A 15477-nucleotide genomic window follows, 5' to 3' on the forward strand; every position below is an offset into this window, starting at 1 on the left:
ACAGTTATACCGGTACCCAGCCCAGTTTACAGTGCGTTACCAGTTATACCGGTACCCAGCCCGGTTCACAGTGCGTTACCATTTATACCGGTACCCAGCCCGGTTCACAGTGCGTTACTAGATATACCGGTACCCAGACCGGTTCACAGTGCGTTACCATTTATACCGGTTTTCAGCCCTGTTCACAGTGTGTAACCATTAATACCGGTACCCAGCCCGGTTCACAGTGCATTACCATTTATACAGGTACCGAGCCCGGTTCACAGTGCATTACCAATTATACCGGTACCCAGCCCGGTTCACAGTGCGTTTCCAGTTATACCGGTACCCAGCCCGGTTCACAGTGCGTTACCAGTTATACCGGTACCCAGCCCGGTTAACAGTGCATTACCAATTATACCGTTACCCAGCCCGGTTCACAGTGCGTTTCCAGTTATACCGGTACCCAGCCCGGTTCACAGTGTGTTATTAGTTATACCGGTACCCAGCCCGGTTCACAGTGCGTTACCAGTTATACCGGTACCCAGCCCGGTTCACAGTGCGTTACCAGTTATACCGGTACCCAGCCCGGTTCACAGTGCTATCTCAGTATTACCGGTACCCAGCCCGGTTCACAGGGCTTTACCAGTTATACCTGTACCCAGTCAGGTTCCCAATTAGTTTCCAGTTATACCGGTACTAGGCCAGTTGCACAGTTCGTTACCAGTTATATCGGTACTCAGCCAGGTTCACAATGCATTTCCAGTTATACCGGTACCAAGCTCGGTTCATAGTGTGGTACCATTTATTCCGGTACCCAGCCCGGTTCACAGTGCGTTACTAGTTATACCGGTACCCAGACCGTTTTACATTGCGTTACAATTTATACCGGTTTTCAGCCCGGTTCACAGTGTGTAACCAGTAATACCGGTACCCAGCCCGGTTCACAGTGCATTACCATTTATACCGGTACCCAGACCGGTTCACAGTGCGTTACTAGTTATACCGGTACCCAGACCGGTTCACAGTGCATTACCATTTATACCAGTTTTCAGCCCGGTTCACAGTGTGTAACCATTAATACCGGTACCCAGCCCGGTTCACAGTGCATTACCATTTATACCGGTACCGAGTCCGATTCACAGTGCATTACCAGTTATACCGGTACCCAGCCCGGTTCACAGTGCGTTACCAGTTATACCGGTTTTCAACTCGGTTCACAGTGTGTAACCAGTAATACCGGTACCCAGCCCGGTTCACAGTGCATTACCATTTATACAGGTACCGAGTACGGTTCACAGTGCATTACCAATTATACCAGTACCCAGCCCGGTTCACAGTGCGTTTCCAGTTATACCGGTACCCAGCCCGGTTCACAGTGCGTTACCAGTTATACCGGTACCCAGCCCGGTTCACAGTGCGTTACCAGTTATACCGGTACCCAGCCCGGTTCACAGTGCGTTACCAGTTATACCGGTACCCAGCCCGGTTCACAGTGCGTTACCAGTTATACCGGTACCCAGCCCGGTTCAGAGTGCATTACCAATTATACTGGTACCCAGCCCGGTTCACAGTGCGTTTCCAGTTATACCGGTATCCAGCCCGGTTCACAGTGCGTTACCAGAAATACCGGTACCCAGCCCGGTTCACAGTTCGTTACCAGTTATACCGGTACCCAGCCCGGTTCACAGTGCGTTCCCATTTATACCGGTACCCAGCCCAATTCACAGTGCGTTATCAGTTATACCGGTACCCAGCCCGGTTCACAGTTCTATACCAGTATTACCGGTACCCAGCCCGGTTCACAGGGCTTTACCAGTTATACCTGTACCCAGTCAGGTTCACAATTAGTTTCCAGTTATACCGGTACTAGGCCAGTTGCACAGTTCGTTACCAGTTATATCGGTACTCAGCCAGGTTCACAATGCATTTCCAGTTATACCGGTACCAAGCTCGGTTCATAGTGTGGTACCATTTATTCCGGTACCCAGACCGGTTCACAGTGCGTTACTAGTTATACCGGTACCCAGACCGTTTTACATTGTGTTACATTTTATACCGGTTTTCAGCCCGGTTCACAGTGTGTAACCAGTAATACCGGTACCCAGCCCGGTTCACAGTGCATTACCATTTATACCGGTACCCAGACCGGTTCACAGTGCGTTACTAGTTATACCGGTACCCAGACCGGTTCACAGTGCGTTACCATTTATACCAGTTTTCAGCCCGGTTCACAGTGTGTAACCATTAATACCGGTACCCAGCCCGGTTCACAGTGCATTACCATTTATACCGGTACCGAGTCCGATTCACAGTGCATTACCAGTTATACCGGTACCCAGCCCAGTTCACAGTGCGTTACCAGTTATACCGGTTTTCAGCTCGGTTCACAGTGTGTAACCAGTAATACCGGTACCCAGCCCGGTTCACAGTGCATTACCATTTATACAGGTACCGAGCACGGTTCACAGTGCATTACCAATTATACCAGTTCCCAGCCCGGTTCACAGTGCGTTTCCAGTTATACCGGTACCCAGCCCGGTTCACAGTGCGTTACCAGTTATACCGGTACCCAGCCCGGTTCACAGTGCGTTACCAGTTATACCGGTACCCAGCCCGGTTCAGAGTGCATTACCAATTATACTGGTACCCAGCCCGGTTCACAGTGCGTTTCCAGTTATACCGGTACCCAGCCCGGTTCACAGTGCGTTACCAGTTATACCGGTACCAAGCCCGGTTCACAGTTATTTACCAGTTATACCGGTACCCAGCCCGGTTCACAGTGCGTTCCCATTTATACCGGTACCCAGCCCAGTTCACAGTGCATTACCAGTTATACCGGTACCCAGCCCGGTTCACAGTTCTATAACAGTATTACCGGTACCCAGCCCGGTTCACAGGGCTTTACCAGTTATACCTGTACCCAGTCAGGTTCACAATTAGTTTCCAGTTATACCGGTACTTGGCTAGTTGCACAGTTCGTTACCAGTTATATCGGTACTCAGCCAGGTTCACAATGCATTTCCAGTTATACCGGTACCAAGCTCGGTTCATAGTGTGGTACCATTTATTCCGGTACCCAGACCGGTTCACAGTGCGTTACTAGTTAGACCGGTACCCAGACCGTTTTACATTGTGTTACAATTTATACCGGTTTTCAGCCCGGTTCACAGTGTGTAACCAGTAATACCGGTACCCAGCCCGGTTCACAGTGCATTACCATTTATACCGGTACCCAGCCCGGTTCCCAGTGCGTTACCAGTTATTATTGTACCCAGCCCGGTTCACAGTGCACTAACAGTTATACCGGTACCCAGACCGGTTTACAGTGCGTTACCAGTTATACCGGTACCCAGCCCGGTTCACAGTGCGTTACCATTTATACCGGTACCCAGCCCGGTTCACAGTGCGTTACTAGTTATACCGGTACCAAGACCGGTTCACAGTGCGTTACCATTTATACCGGTTTTCAGCCCGGTTCACAGTGTGTAACCATTAATACCGGTACCCAGCCCGGTTCACAGTGCATTACCATTTATACAGGTACCGAGCCCGGTTCACAGTGCATTACCAATTATACCGGTACCCAGCCCGGTTCACAGTGCGTTTCCAGTTATACCGGTACCCAGCCCGGTTCACAGTGCGTTACCAGTTATACCGGTACCCAGCCCGGTTCACAGTGCGTTACCAGTTATACCGATACCCAGCCCGGTTCACAGTGCATTACAATTATACCGTTACCCAGCCCGGTTCACAGTGCGTTTCCAGTTATACCGGTACCCAGCCCGGTTCACAATGCGTTTCCAGTTATACCGGTACCCAGCCCGGTTCACAGTGCGTTACCAGTTATACCGGTACCCAGCCTGGTTCACAGTGCATTACCAATTATACCGTTACCCAGCCCGGTTCACAGTGTGTTTCCAGTTATACCGGTACCCAGCCCGGTTCACAGTGCGTTAACAGTTATACCGGTACCCAGCCCGGTTCACAGTGCGTTACCAGTTATACCGATACCCAGCCCGGTTCACAGTGCATTACAATTATACCGTTACCCAGCCCGGTTCACAGTGCGTTTCCAGTTATACCGGTACCCAGCCCGGTTCACAATGCGTTTCCAGTTATACCGGTACCCTGCCCGGTTCACAGTGCGTTACCAGTTATACCGGTACCCAGCCTGGTTCACAGTGCGTTACCAGTTATACCGGTACCCAGCCCGGTTCACAGTGCGTTACCAGTTATAGCGGTACCCAGCCCGGTTCACAGTGCTATAACAGTATTACCGGTACCCAGCCCGGTTCACAGGGCTTTACCAGTTATACCTGTACCCAGTCAGGTTCACAATTAGTTTCCAGTTATACCGGTACTAGGCCAGTTGCACAGTTCGTTACCAGTTATATCGGTACTCAGCCAGGTTCACAATGCATTTCCAGTTATACCGGTACCAAGCTCGGTTCATAGTGTGGTACCATTTATTCCGGTACCCAGCCCGGTTCACAGTGCGTTACTAGTTATACCGGTACCCAGACCGTTTTACATTGCGTTACAATTTATACCGGTTTTCAGCCCGGTTCAAAGTGTGTAACCAGTAATACCGGTACCCAGCCCGGTTCACAGTGCTATCTCAGTATTACCGGTACCCAGCCCGGTTCACAGTTCGTTACCAGTTATATCGGTACTCAGCCAGGTTCACAATGCATTTCCAGTTATACCGGTACCAAGCTCGGTTCATAGTGTGGTACCATTTATTCCGGTACCCAGCCCGGTTCACAGTGCGTTACTAGTTATACCGGTACCCAGACCGTTTTACATTGCGTTACAATTTATACCGGTTTTCAGCCCGGTTCAAAGTGTGTAACCAGTAATACCGGTACCCAGCCCGGTTCACAGTGCTATCTCAGTATTACCGGTACCCAGCCCGGTTCACAGTTCGTTACCAGTTATATCGGTACTCAGCCAGGTTCACAATGCATTTCCAGTTATACCGGTACCAAGCTCGGTTCATAGTGTGGTACCATTTATTCCGGTACCCAGCCCGGTTCACAGTGCGTTACTAGTTATACAGGTACCCAGCCCGGTTCACAGTGCACTAACAGTTATACCGGTACCCAGCCCAGTTTACAGTGCGTTACCAGTTATACCGGTACCCAGCCCGGTTCACAGTGCGTTACCATTTATACCGGTACCCAGCCCGGTTCACAGTGCGTTACTAGATATACCGGTACCCAGACCGGTTCACAGTGCGTTACCATTTATACCGGTTTTCAGCCCTGTTCACAGTGTGTAACCATTAATACCGGTACCCAGCCCGGTTCACAGTGCATTACCATTTATACAGGTACCGAGCCCGGTTCACAGTGCATTACCAATTATACCGGTACCCAGCCCGGTTCACAGTGCGTTTCCAGTTATACCGGTACCCAGCCCGGTTCACAGTGCGTTACCAGTTATACCGGTACCCAGCCCGGTTAACAGTGCATTACCAATTATACCGTTACCCAGCCCGGTTCACAGTGCGTTTCCAGTTATACCGGTACCCAGCCCGGTTCACAGTGTGTTATTAGTTATACCGGTACCCAGCCCGGTTCACAGTGCGTTACCAGTTATACCGGTACCCAGCCCGGTTCACAGTGCGTTACCAGTTATACCGGTACCCAGCCCGGTTCACAGTGCGTTACCAGTTATACCGGTACCCAGCCCGGTTCACAGTGCTATCTCAGTATTACCGGTACCCAGCCCGGTTCACAGGGCTTTACCAGTTATACCTGTACCCAGTCAGGTTCCCAATTAGTTTCCAGTTATACCGGTACTAGGCCAGTTGCACAGTTCGTTACCAGTTATATCGGTACTCAGCCAGGTTCACAATGCATTTCCAGTTATACCGGTACCAAGCTCGGTTCATAGTGTGGTACCATTTATTCCGGTACCCAGCCCGGTTCACAGTGCGTTACTAGTTATACCGGTACCCAGACCATTTTACATTGCGTTACAATTTATACCGGTTTTCAGCCCGGTTCACAGTGTGTAACCAGTAATACCGGTACCCAGCCCGGTTCACAGTGCATTACCATTTATACCGGTACCCAGACCGGTTCACAGTGCGTTACTAGTTATACCGGTACCCAGACCGGTTCACAGTGCATTACCATTTATACCAGTTTTCAGCCCGGTTCACAGTGTGTAACCATTAATACCGGTACCCAGCCCGGTTCACAGTGCATTACCATTTATACCGGTACCGAGTCCGATTCACAGTGCATTACCAGTTATACCGGTACCCAGCCCGGTTCACAGTGCGTTACCAGTTATACCGGTTTTCAGCTCGGTTCACAGTGTGTAACCAGTAATACCGGTACCCAGCCCGGTTCACAGTGCATTACCATTTATACAGGTACCGAGTACGGTTCACAGTGCATTACCAATTATACCAGTACCCAGCCCGGTTCACAGTGCGTTTCCAGTTATACCGGTACCCAGCCCGGTTCACAGTGCGTTACCAGTTATACCGGTACCCAGCCCGGTTCACAGTGCGTTACCAGTTATACCGGTACCCAGCCCGGTTCACAGTGCGTTACCAGTTATACCGGTACCCAGCCCGGTTCACAGTGCGTTACCAGTTATACCGGTACCCAGCCCGGTTCACAGTGCGTTACCAGTTATACCGGTACCCAGCCCGGTTCAGAGTGCATTACCAATTATACTGGTACCCAGCCCGGTTCACAGTGCATTTCCAGTTATACCGGTACCCAGCCCGGTTCACAGTGCGTTACCAGTTATACCGGTACCCAGCCCGGTTCACAGTTCGTTACCAGTTATACCGGTACCCAGCCCGGTTCACAGTGCGTTCCCATTTATACCGGTACCCAGCCCAATTCACAGTGCGTTATCAGTTATACCGGTACCCAGCCCGGTTCACAGTTCTATACCAGTATTACCGGTACCCAGCCCGGTTCACAGGGCTTTACCAGTTTTACCTGTACCCAGTCAGGTTCACAATTAGTTTCCAGTTATACCGGTACTAGGCCAGTTGCACAGTTCGTTACCAGTTATATCGGTACTCAGCCAGGTTCACAATGCATTTCCAGTTATACCGGTACCAAGCTCGGTTCATAGTGTGGTACCATTTATTCCGGTACCCAGACCGGTTCACAGTGCGTTACTAGTTATACCGGTACCCAGACCGTTTTACATTGTGTTACATTTTATACCGGTTTTCAGCCCGGTTCACAGTGTGTAACCAGTAATACCGGTACCCAGCCCGGTTCACAGTGCATTACCATTTATACCGGTACCCAGACCGGTTCACAGTGCGTTACTAGTTATACCGGTACCCAGACCGGTTCACAGTGCGTTACCATTTATACCAGTTTTCAGCCCGGTTCACAGTGTGTAACCATTAATACCGGTACCCAGCCCGGTTCACAGTGCATTACCATTTATACCGGTACCGAGTCCGATTCACAGTGCATTACCAGTTATACCGGTACCCAGCCCAGTTCACAGTGCGTTACCAGTTATACCGGTTTTCAGCTCGGTTCACAGTGTGTAACCAGTAATACCGGTACCCAGCCCGGTTCACAGTGCATTACCATTTATACAGGTACCGAGCACGGTTCACAGTGCATTACCAATTATACCAGTTCCCAGCCCGGTTCACAGTGCGTTTCCAGTTATACCGGTACCCAGCCCGGTTCACAGTGCGTTACCAGTTGTACCGGTACCCAGCCCGGTTCACAGTGCGTTACCAGTTATACCGGTACCCAGCCCGGTTCACAGTGCGTTACCAGTTATACCGGTACCCAGCTCGGTTCAGAGTGCATTACCAATTATACTGGTACCCAGCCCGGTTCACAGTGCGTTTCCAGTTATACCGGTACCCAGCCCGGTTCACAGTGCGTTACCAGTTATACCGGTACCAAGCCCGGTTCACAGTTATTTACCAGTTATACCGGTACCCAGCCCGGTTCACAGTGCGTTCCCATTTATACCGGTACCCAGCCCAGTTCACAGTGCATTACCAGTTATACCGGTACCCTGCCCGGTTCACAGTTCTATAACAGTATTACCGGTACCCAGCCCGGTTCACAGGGCTTTACCAGTTATACCTGTACCCAGTCAGGTTCACAATTAGTTTCCAGTTATACCGGTACTAGGCTAGTTGCACAGTTCGTTACCAGTTATATCGGTACTCAGCCAGGTTCACAATGCATTTCCAGTTATACCGGTACCAAGCTCGGTTCATAGTGTGGTACCATTTATTCCGGTACCCAGACCGGTTCACAGTGCGTTACTAGTTAGACCGGTACCCAGACCGTTTTACATTGTGTTACAATTTATACCGGTTTTCAGCCCGGTTCACAGTGTGTAACCAGTAATACCGGTACCCAGCCCGGCTCACAGTGCATTACCATTTATACCGGTACCCAGCCCGGTTCCCAGTGCGTTACCAGTTATTATTGTACCCAGCCCGGTTCACAGTGCACTAACAGTTATACCGGTACCCAGACCGGTTTACAGTGCGTTACCAGTTATACCGGTACCCAGCCCGGTTCACAGTGCGTTACCATTTATACCGGTACCCAGCCCGGTTCACAGTGCGTTACTAGTTATACCGGTACCAAGACCGGTTCACAGTGCGTTACCATTTATACCGGTTTTCAGCCCGGTTCACAGTGTGTAACCATTAATACCGGTACCCAGCCCGGTTCACAGTGCATTACCATTTATACAGGTACCGAGCCCGGTTCACAGTGCATTACCAATTATACCGGTACCCAGCCCGGTTCACAGTGCGTTTCCAGTTATACCGGTACCCAGCCCGGTTCACAGTGCGTTACCAGTTATACCGGTACCCAGCCCGGTTCACAGTGCGTTACCAGTTATACCGATACCCAGCCCGGTTCACAGTGCATTACAATTATACCGTTACCCAGCCCGGTTCACAGTGCGTTTCCAGTTATACCGGTACCCAGCCCGGTTCACAATGCGTTTCCAGTTATACCGGTACCCAGCCCGGTTCACAGTGCGTTACCAGTTATACCGGTACCCAGCCTGGTTCACAGTGCATTACCAATTATACCGTTACCCAGCCCGGTTCACAGTGTGTTTCCAGTTATACCGGTACCCAGCCCGGTTCACAGTGCGTTAACAGTTATACCGGTACCCAGCCCGGTTCACAGTGCGTTACCAGTTATACCGATACCCAGCCCGGTTCACAGTGCATTACAATTATACCGTTACCCAGCCCGGTTCACAGTGCGTTTCCAGTTATACCGGTACCCAGCCCGGTTCACAATGCGTTTCCAGTTATACCGGTACCCTGCCCGGTTCACAGTGCGTTACCAGTTATACCGGTACCCAGCCCGGTTCACAGTGCGTTACCAGTTATACCGGTACCCAGCCCGGTTCACAGTGCGTTACCAGTTATACCGGTACCCAGCCCGGTTCACAGTGCTATAACAGTATTACCGGTACCCAGCCCGGTTCACAGGGCTTTACCAGTTATACCTGTACCCAGTCAGGTTCACAATTAGTTTCCAGTTATACCGGTACTAGGCCAGTTGCACAGTTCGTTACCAGTTATATCGGTACTCAGCCAGGTTCACAATGCATTTCCAGTTATACCGGTACCAAGCTCGGTTCATAGTGTGGTACCATTTATTCCGGTACGCAGCCCGGTTCACAGTGCGTTACTAGTTATACCGGTACCCAGACCGTTTTACATTGCGTTACAATTTATACCGGTTTTCAGCCCGGTTCAAAGTGTGTAACCAGTAATACCGGTACCCAGCCCGGTTCACAGTGCTATCTCAGTATTACCGGTACCCAGCCCGGTTCACAGTACGTTACCAGTTATATCGGTACTCAGCCAGGTTCAAAATGCATTTCCAGTTATACCGGTACCAAGCTCGGTTCATAGTGTGGTACCATTTATTCCGGTACCCAGCCCGGTTCACAGTGCGTTACTAGTTATACCGGTACCCAGACCGTTTTACATTGCGTTACAATTTATACCGGTTTTCAGCCCGGTTCACAGTGTGTAACCAGTAATACCGGTACCCAGCCCGGTTTACAGTGCATTACCATTTATACCGGTACCCAGCCCGGTTCACAGTGCGTTACCAGTTATTATTGTACCCAGCCCGGTTCACAGTGCACTAACAGTTATACCGGTACCCAGCCCAGTTTACAGTGCGTTACCAGTTATACCGGTACCCAGCCCGGTTCACAGTGTGTTACCATTTATACCGGTACCCAGCCCGGTTCACAGTGCGTTACTAGATATACTGGTACCCAGACCGGTTCACAGTGCGTTACCATTTATACCGGTTTTCAGCCCTGTTCACAGTGTGTAACCATTAATACCGGTACCCAGCCCGGTTCACAGTGCATTACCATTTATACAGGTACCGAGCCCGGTTCACAGTGCATTACCAATTATACCGGTACCCAGCCCGGTTCACAGTGCGTTTCCAGTTATACCGGTACCCAGCCCGGTTCACAGTGCGTTACCAGTTATACCGGTACCCAGCCCGGTTAACAGTGCATTACCAATTATACCGTTACCCAGCCCGGTTCACAGTGCGTTTCCAGTTATACCGGTACCCAGCCCGGTTCACAGTGTGTTACCAGTTATACCGGTACCCAGCCCGGTTCACAGTGCGTTACCAGTTATACCGGTACCCAGCCCGGTTCACAGTGCGTTACCAGTTATACCGGTACCCAGCCCAGTTTACAGTGCGTTACCAGTTATACCGGTACCCAGCCCGGTTCACAGTGTGTTACCATTTATACCGGTACCCAGCCCGGTTCACAGTGCGTTACTAGATATACTGGTACCCAGACCGGTTCACAGTGCGTTACCATTTATACCGGTTTTCAGCCCTGTTCACAGTGTGTAACCATTAATACCGGTACCCAGCCCGGTTCACAGTGCATTACCATTTATACAGGTACCGAGCCCGGTTCACAGTGCATTACCAATTATACCGGTACCCAGCCCGGTTCACAGTGCGTTTCCAGTTATACCGGTACCCAGCCCGGTTCACAGTGCGTTACCAGTTATACCGGTACCCAGCCCGGTTAACAGTGCATTACCAATTATACCGTTACCCAGCCCGGTTCACAGTGCGTTACCAGTTATACCTGTACCCAGCCCGGTTTACAGTGCTATAACAGTATTACCGGTACCCAGCCCGGTTCACAGGGCTTTACCAGTTATACCTGTACCCAGTCAGGTTCACAATTAGTTTCCAGTTATACCGGTACAAGGCCAATTGCTCAGTTCGTTACCAGTTATATCGGTACTCAGCCAGGTTCACAATGCATTTCCAGTTATACCGGTACCAAGCTCGGTTCATAGTGTGGTACCATTTATTCCGGTACCCAGCCCGGTTCACAGTGCGTTACTAGTTATACCGGTACCCAGACCGTTTTACATTGCGTTACAATTTATACCGGTTTTCAGCCCGGTTCACAGTGTTTAACCAGTAATACCGGTACCCAGCCCGGTACACAGTGCATTACCATTTATACCGGTACCCATCCCGGTTCACAGTGCGTTACCAGTTATTATTGTACCCAGCCCGGTTCACAGTGCGTTACCAGTTATACCGGTACCCAGCCCGGTTCACAGTGCGTTACCATTTTTACCGGTACCCAGCCCGGTTCACAGTGCGTTACTAGTTATACCGGTACCCAGACCGGTTCACAGTGCGTTACCATTTATACCGATTTTCAGCCCGGTTCACAGTGTGCAACCATTAATACCGGTACCCAGCCCGGTTCACAGTGCATTACTATTTATACAGGTACCGAGCCCGGTTCACAGTGCATTACCAATTATACCGGTGCCCAGCCCGGTTCACAGTGCGTTTCCAGTTATACCGGTACCCAGCCTGGTTCACAGTGCGTTACCAGTTATACCGGTACCCAGCCCGGTTCACAATGCGTTACCAGTTATACCGGTACCCAGCCCGGTTCACAGTGCGTTGCCAATTATACCGTTACCCAGCCCGGTTCACAGTGCGTTTCCAGTTATACCGGTACCCAGCCCGGTTCACAGTGCGATACCAGTTATACCGGTACCCAGCCCGGTTCACAGTGTGTTACCAGTTATACCGGTACCCAGCCCGGTTCACAGTGCGTTACCAGTTATACCGGTACCCAGCCCGGTTCACAGTGCATTACCAGTTATACCGGTACCCAGCCCGGTTCACAGTGTGTTACCAGTTATACCGGTACCCAGCCCGGTTCACAGTGCGTTACCAGTTATACCGGTACCCAGCCCGGTTCACAGTGCATTACCAGTTATACCGGTACCCAGCCCGGTTCACAGTGCGTTACCAGTTATACAGGTACCCAGCCCGGTTCACATTGCTATAACAGTATTACCGGTACCCAGCCCGGTTCACAGGGCTTTACCAGTTATACCGGTACCCAGCCCGGTTCACAGTGTGTTACCAGTTATACCGGTACCCAGCCCGGTTCACAGTGCGTTACCAGTTATACCGGTACCCAGCCCGGTTCACAGTGCATTACCAATTCTACCGGTACCCAGCCCGGTTTACAGTGCGTTACCAGTTATACAGGTACCCAGCCCGGTTCACATTGCTATAACAGTATTACCGGTACCCAGCCCGGTTCACAGGGCTTTACCAGTTATACCTGTACCCAGTCAGGTTCACAATTAGTTTCCAGTTATACCAGTACTAGGCCAGTTGCACAGTTCGTTACCAGTTATATCGTTACTCAGACAGGTTCACAATGCATTTCCAGTTATACCGGTACCCAGCCCGGTTCACAGTGCGTTACCAGTTATTATTGTACCCAGCCCGGTTCACAGTGCACTAACAGTTATACCGGTACCCAGCCCGGTTTACAGTGCGTTACCAGTTATACCGGTACCCAGCCCGGTTCACAGTGTGTTACCAGTTATACCGGTAACCAGCCCGGTTCACAGTGCTGTAACAGTATTACTGGTACCCAGCCCGGTTCACAGTGCATTACCATTTATACAGGTACCGAGTCCGATTCACAGTGTATTACCAGTTATACCGGTACCCAGCCCGGTTCACAGTGCGTTACCATTTATACCGGTTTTCAGCCCGGTTCACAGTGTGTAACCAGTAATACCGGTAGCCAGCCCGGTTCACAGTGCATTACCATTTATACAGGTACCGAGCCCGGTTCACAGTGCATTACCAATTATACCGGTACCCAGCCCGGTTCACAGTGCGTTTCCAGTTATACCGGTACCCAGCCCGGTTCACAGTGCGTTACCAGTTATACCGGTACCCAGCCCGGTTCACAGTGCGTTACCAGTTATACCGGTACCCAGCCCGGTTCACAGTGCGTTACCAGTTATACCGGTACCCAGCCCGGTTCACAGTGCGTTACCAGTTATACCGGTACCCAGCCCGGTTCACAGTGCGTTACCAGTTATACCGGTACCCAGCCCGGTTCACAGTGCATTACCAATTATACCGGTACCCAGCCCGGTTCACCGTGCGTTTCCAGTTATACCGGTACCCAGCCTGGTTCACAGTGCGTTTCCAGTTATACCGGTACCCAGCCCGGTTCACAGTGCGTTACCAGTTATACCGGTACCCAGCCCGTTTCACAGTGCGTTACCAGTTATACCGGTACCCAGCCCGGTTCACAGTGCGTTACCAGTTATACCGGTACCCAGCCCGGTTCACAGTGCGTTACCAGTTATACCGGTACCCAGCCCGGTTCACAGTGCATTACCAATTATACCGGTACCCAGCCCGGTTCACCGTGCGTTTCCAGTTATACCGGTACCCAGCCTGGTTCACAGTGCGTTTCCAGTTATACCGGTATCCAGCCCGGTTCACAGTGCGTTACCAGTTATACCGGTACCCAGCCCGGTTCACAGTGCGTTCCCATTTATACCGGTACCCAGCCCGGTTCACAGTGCGTTACCAGTTATACCTGTACCCAGCCCGGTTTACAGTGCTATAACAGTATTACCGGTACCCAGCCCGGTTCACAGGGCTTTACCAGTTATACCTGTACCCAGTCAGGTTCACAATTAGTTTCCAGTTATACCAGTACTAGGCCAGTTGCACAGTTCGTTACCAGTTATATCGTTACTCAGACAGGTTCACAATGCATTTCCAGTTATACCGGTACCCAGCCCGGTTCACAGTGCGTTACCAGTTATTATTGTACCCAGCCCGGTTCACAGTGCACTAACAGTTATACCGGTACCCAGCCCGGTTTACAGTGCGTTACCAGTTATACCGGTACCCAGCCCGGTTCACAGTGTGTTACCAGTTATACCGGTACCCAGCCCGGTTCACAGTGCGTTACCAGTTATACCGGTACCCAGCCCGGTTCACAGTGCATTACCAGTTATACCGGTACCCAGCCCGGTTCACAGTGCGTTACCAGTTATACAGGTACCCAGCCCGGTTCACATTGCTATAACAGTATTACCGGTACCCAGCCCGGTTCACAGGGCTTTACCAGTTATACCGGTACCCAGCCCGGTTCACAGTGTGTTACCAGTTATACCGGTACCCAGCCCGGTTCACAGTGCGTTACCAGTTATACCGGTACCCAGCCCGGTTCACAGTGCATTACCAATTCTACCGGTACCCAGCCCGGTTTACAGTGCGTTACCAGTTATACAGGTACCCAGCCCGGTTCACATTGCTATAACAGTATTACCGGTACCCAGCCCGGTTCACAGGGCTTTACCAGTTATACCTGTACCCAGTCAGGTTCACAATTAGTTTCCAGTTATACCAGTACTAGGCCAGTTGCACAGTTCGTTACCAGTTATATCGTTACTCAGACAGGTTCACAATGCATTTCCAGTTATACCGGTACCCAGCCCGGTTCACAGTGCGTTACCAGTTATTATTGTACCCAGCCCGGTTCACAGTGCACTAACAGTTATACCGGTACCCAGCCCGGTTTACAGTGCGTTACCAGTTATACCGGTACCCAGCCCGGTTCACAGTGTGTTACCAGTTATACCGGTAACCAGCCCGGTTCACAGTGCTGTAACAGTATTACTGGTACCCAGCCCGGTTCACAGTGCATTACCATTTATACAGGTACCGAGTCCGATTCACAGTGTATTACCAGTTATACCGGTACCCAGCCCGGTTCACAGTGCGTTACCATTTATACCGGTTTTCAGCCCGGTTCACAGTGTGTAACCAGTAATACCGGTAGCCAGCCCGGTTCACAGTGCATTACCATTTATACAGGTACCGAGCCCGGTTCACAGTGCATTACCAATTATACCGGTACCCAGCCCGGTTCACAGTGCGTTTCCAGTTATACCGGTACCCAGCCCGGTTCACAGTGCGTTACCAGTTATACCGGTACCCAGCCTGGTTCACAGTGCGTTTCCAGTTATACCGGTACCCAGCCCGGTTCACAGTGCGTTACCAGTTATACCGGTACCCAGCCCGGTTCACAGTGCGTTACCAGTTATACCGGTACCCAGCCCGGTTCACAGTGCAT

The sequence above is a fragment of the Pseudophryne corroboree genome, chromosome 3 (genome assembly GCF_028390025.1).
Source record: "Pseudophryne corroboree isolate aPseCor3 chromosome 3, aPseCor3.hap2, whole genome shotgun sequence".
NCBI classification, from domain to species: Eukaryota; Metazoa; Chordata; class Amphibia; order Anura; family Myobatrachidae; genus Pseudophryne; species Pseudophryne corroboree.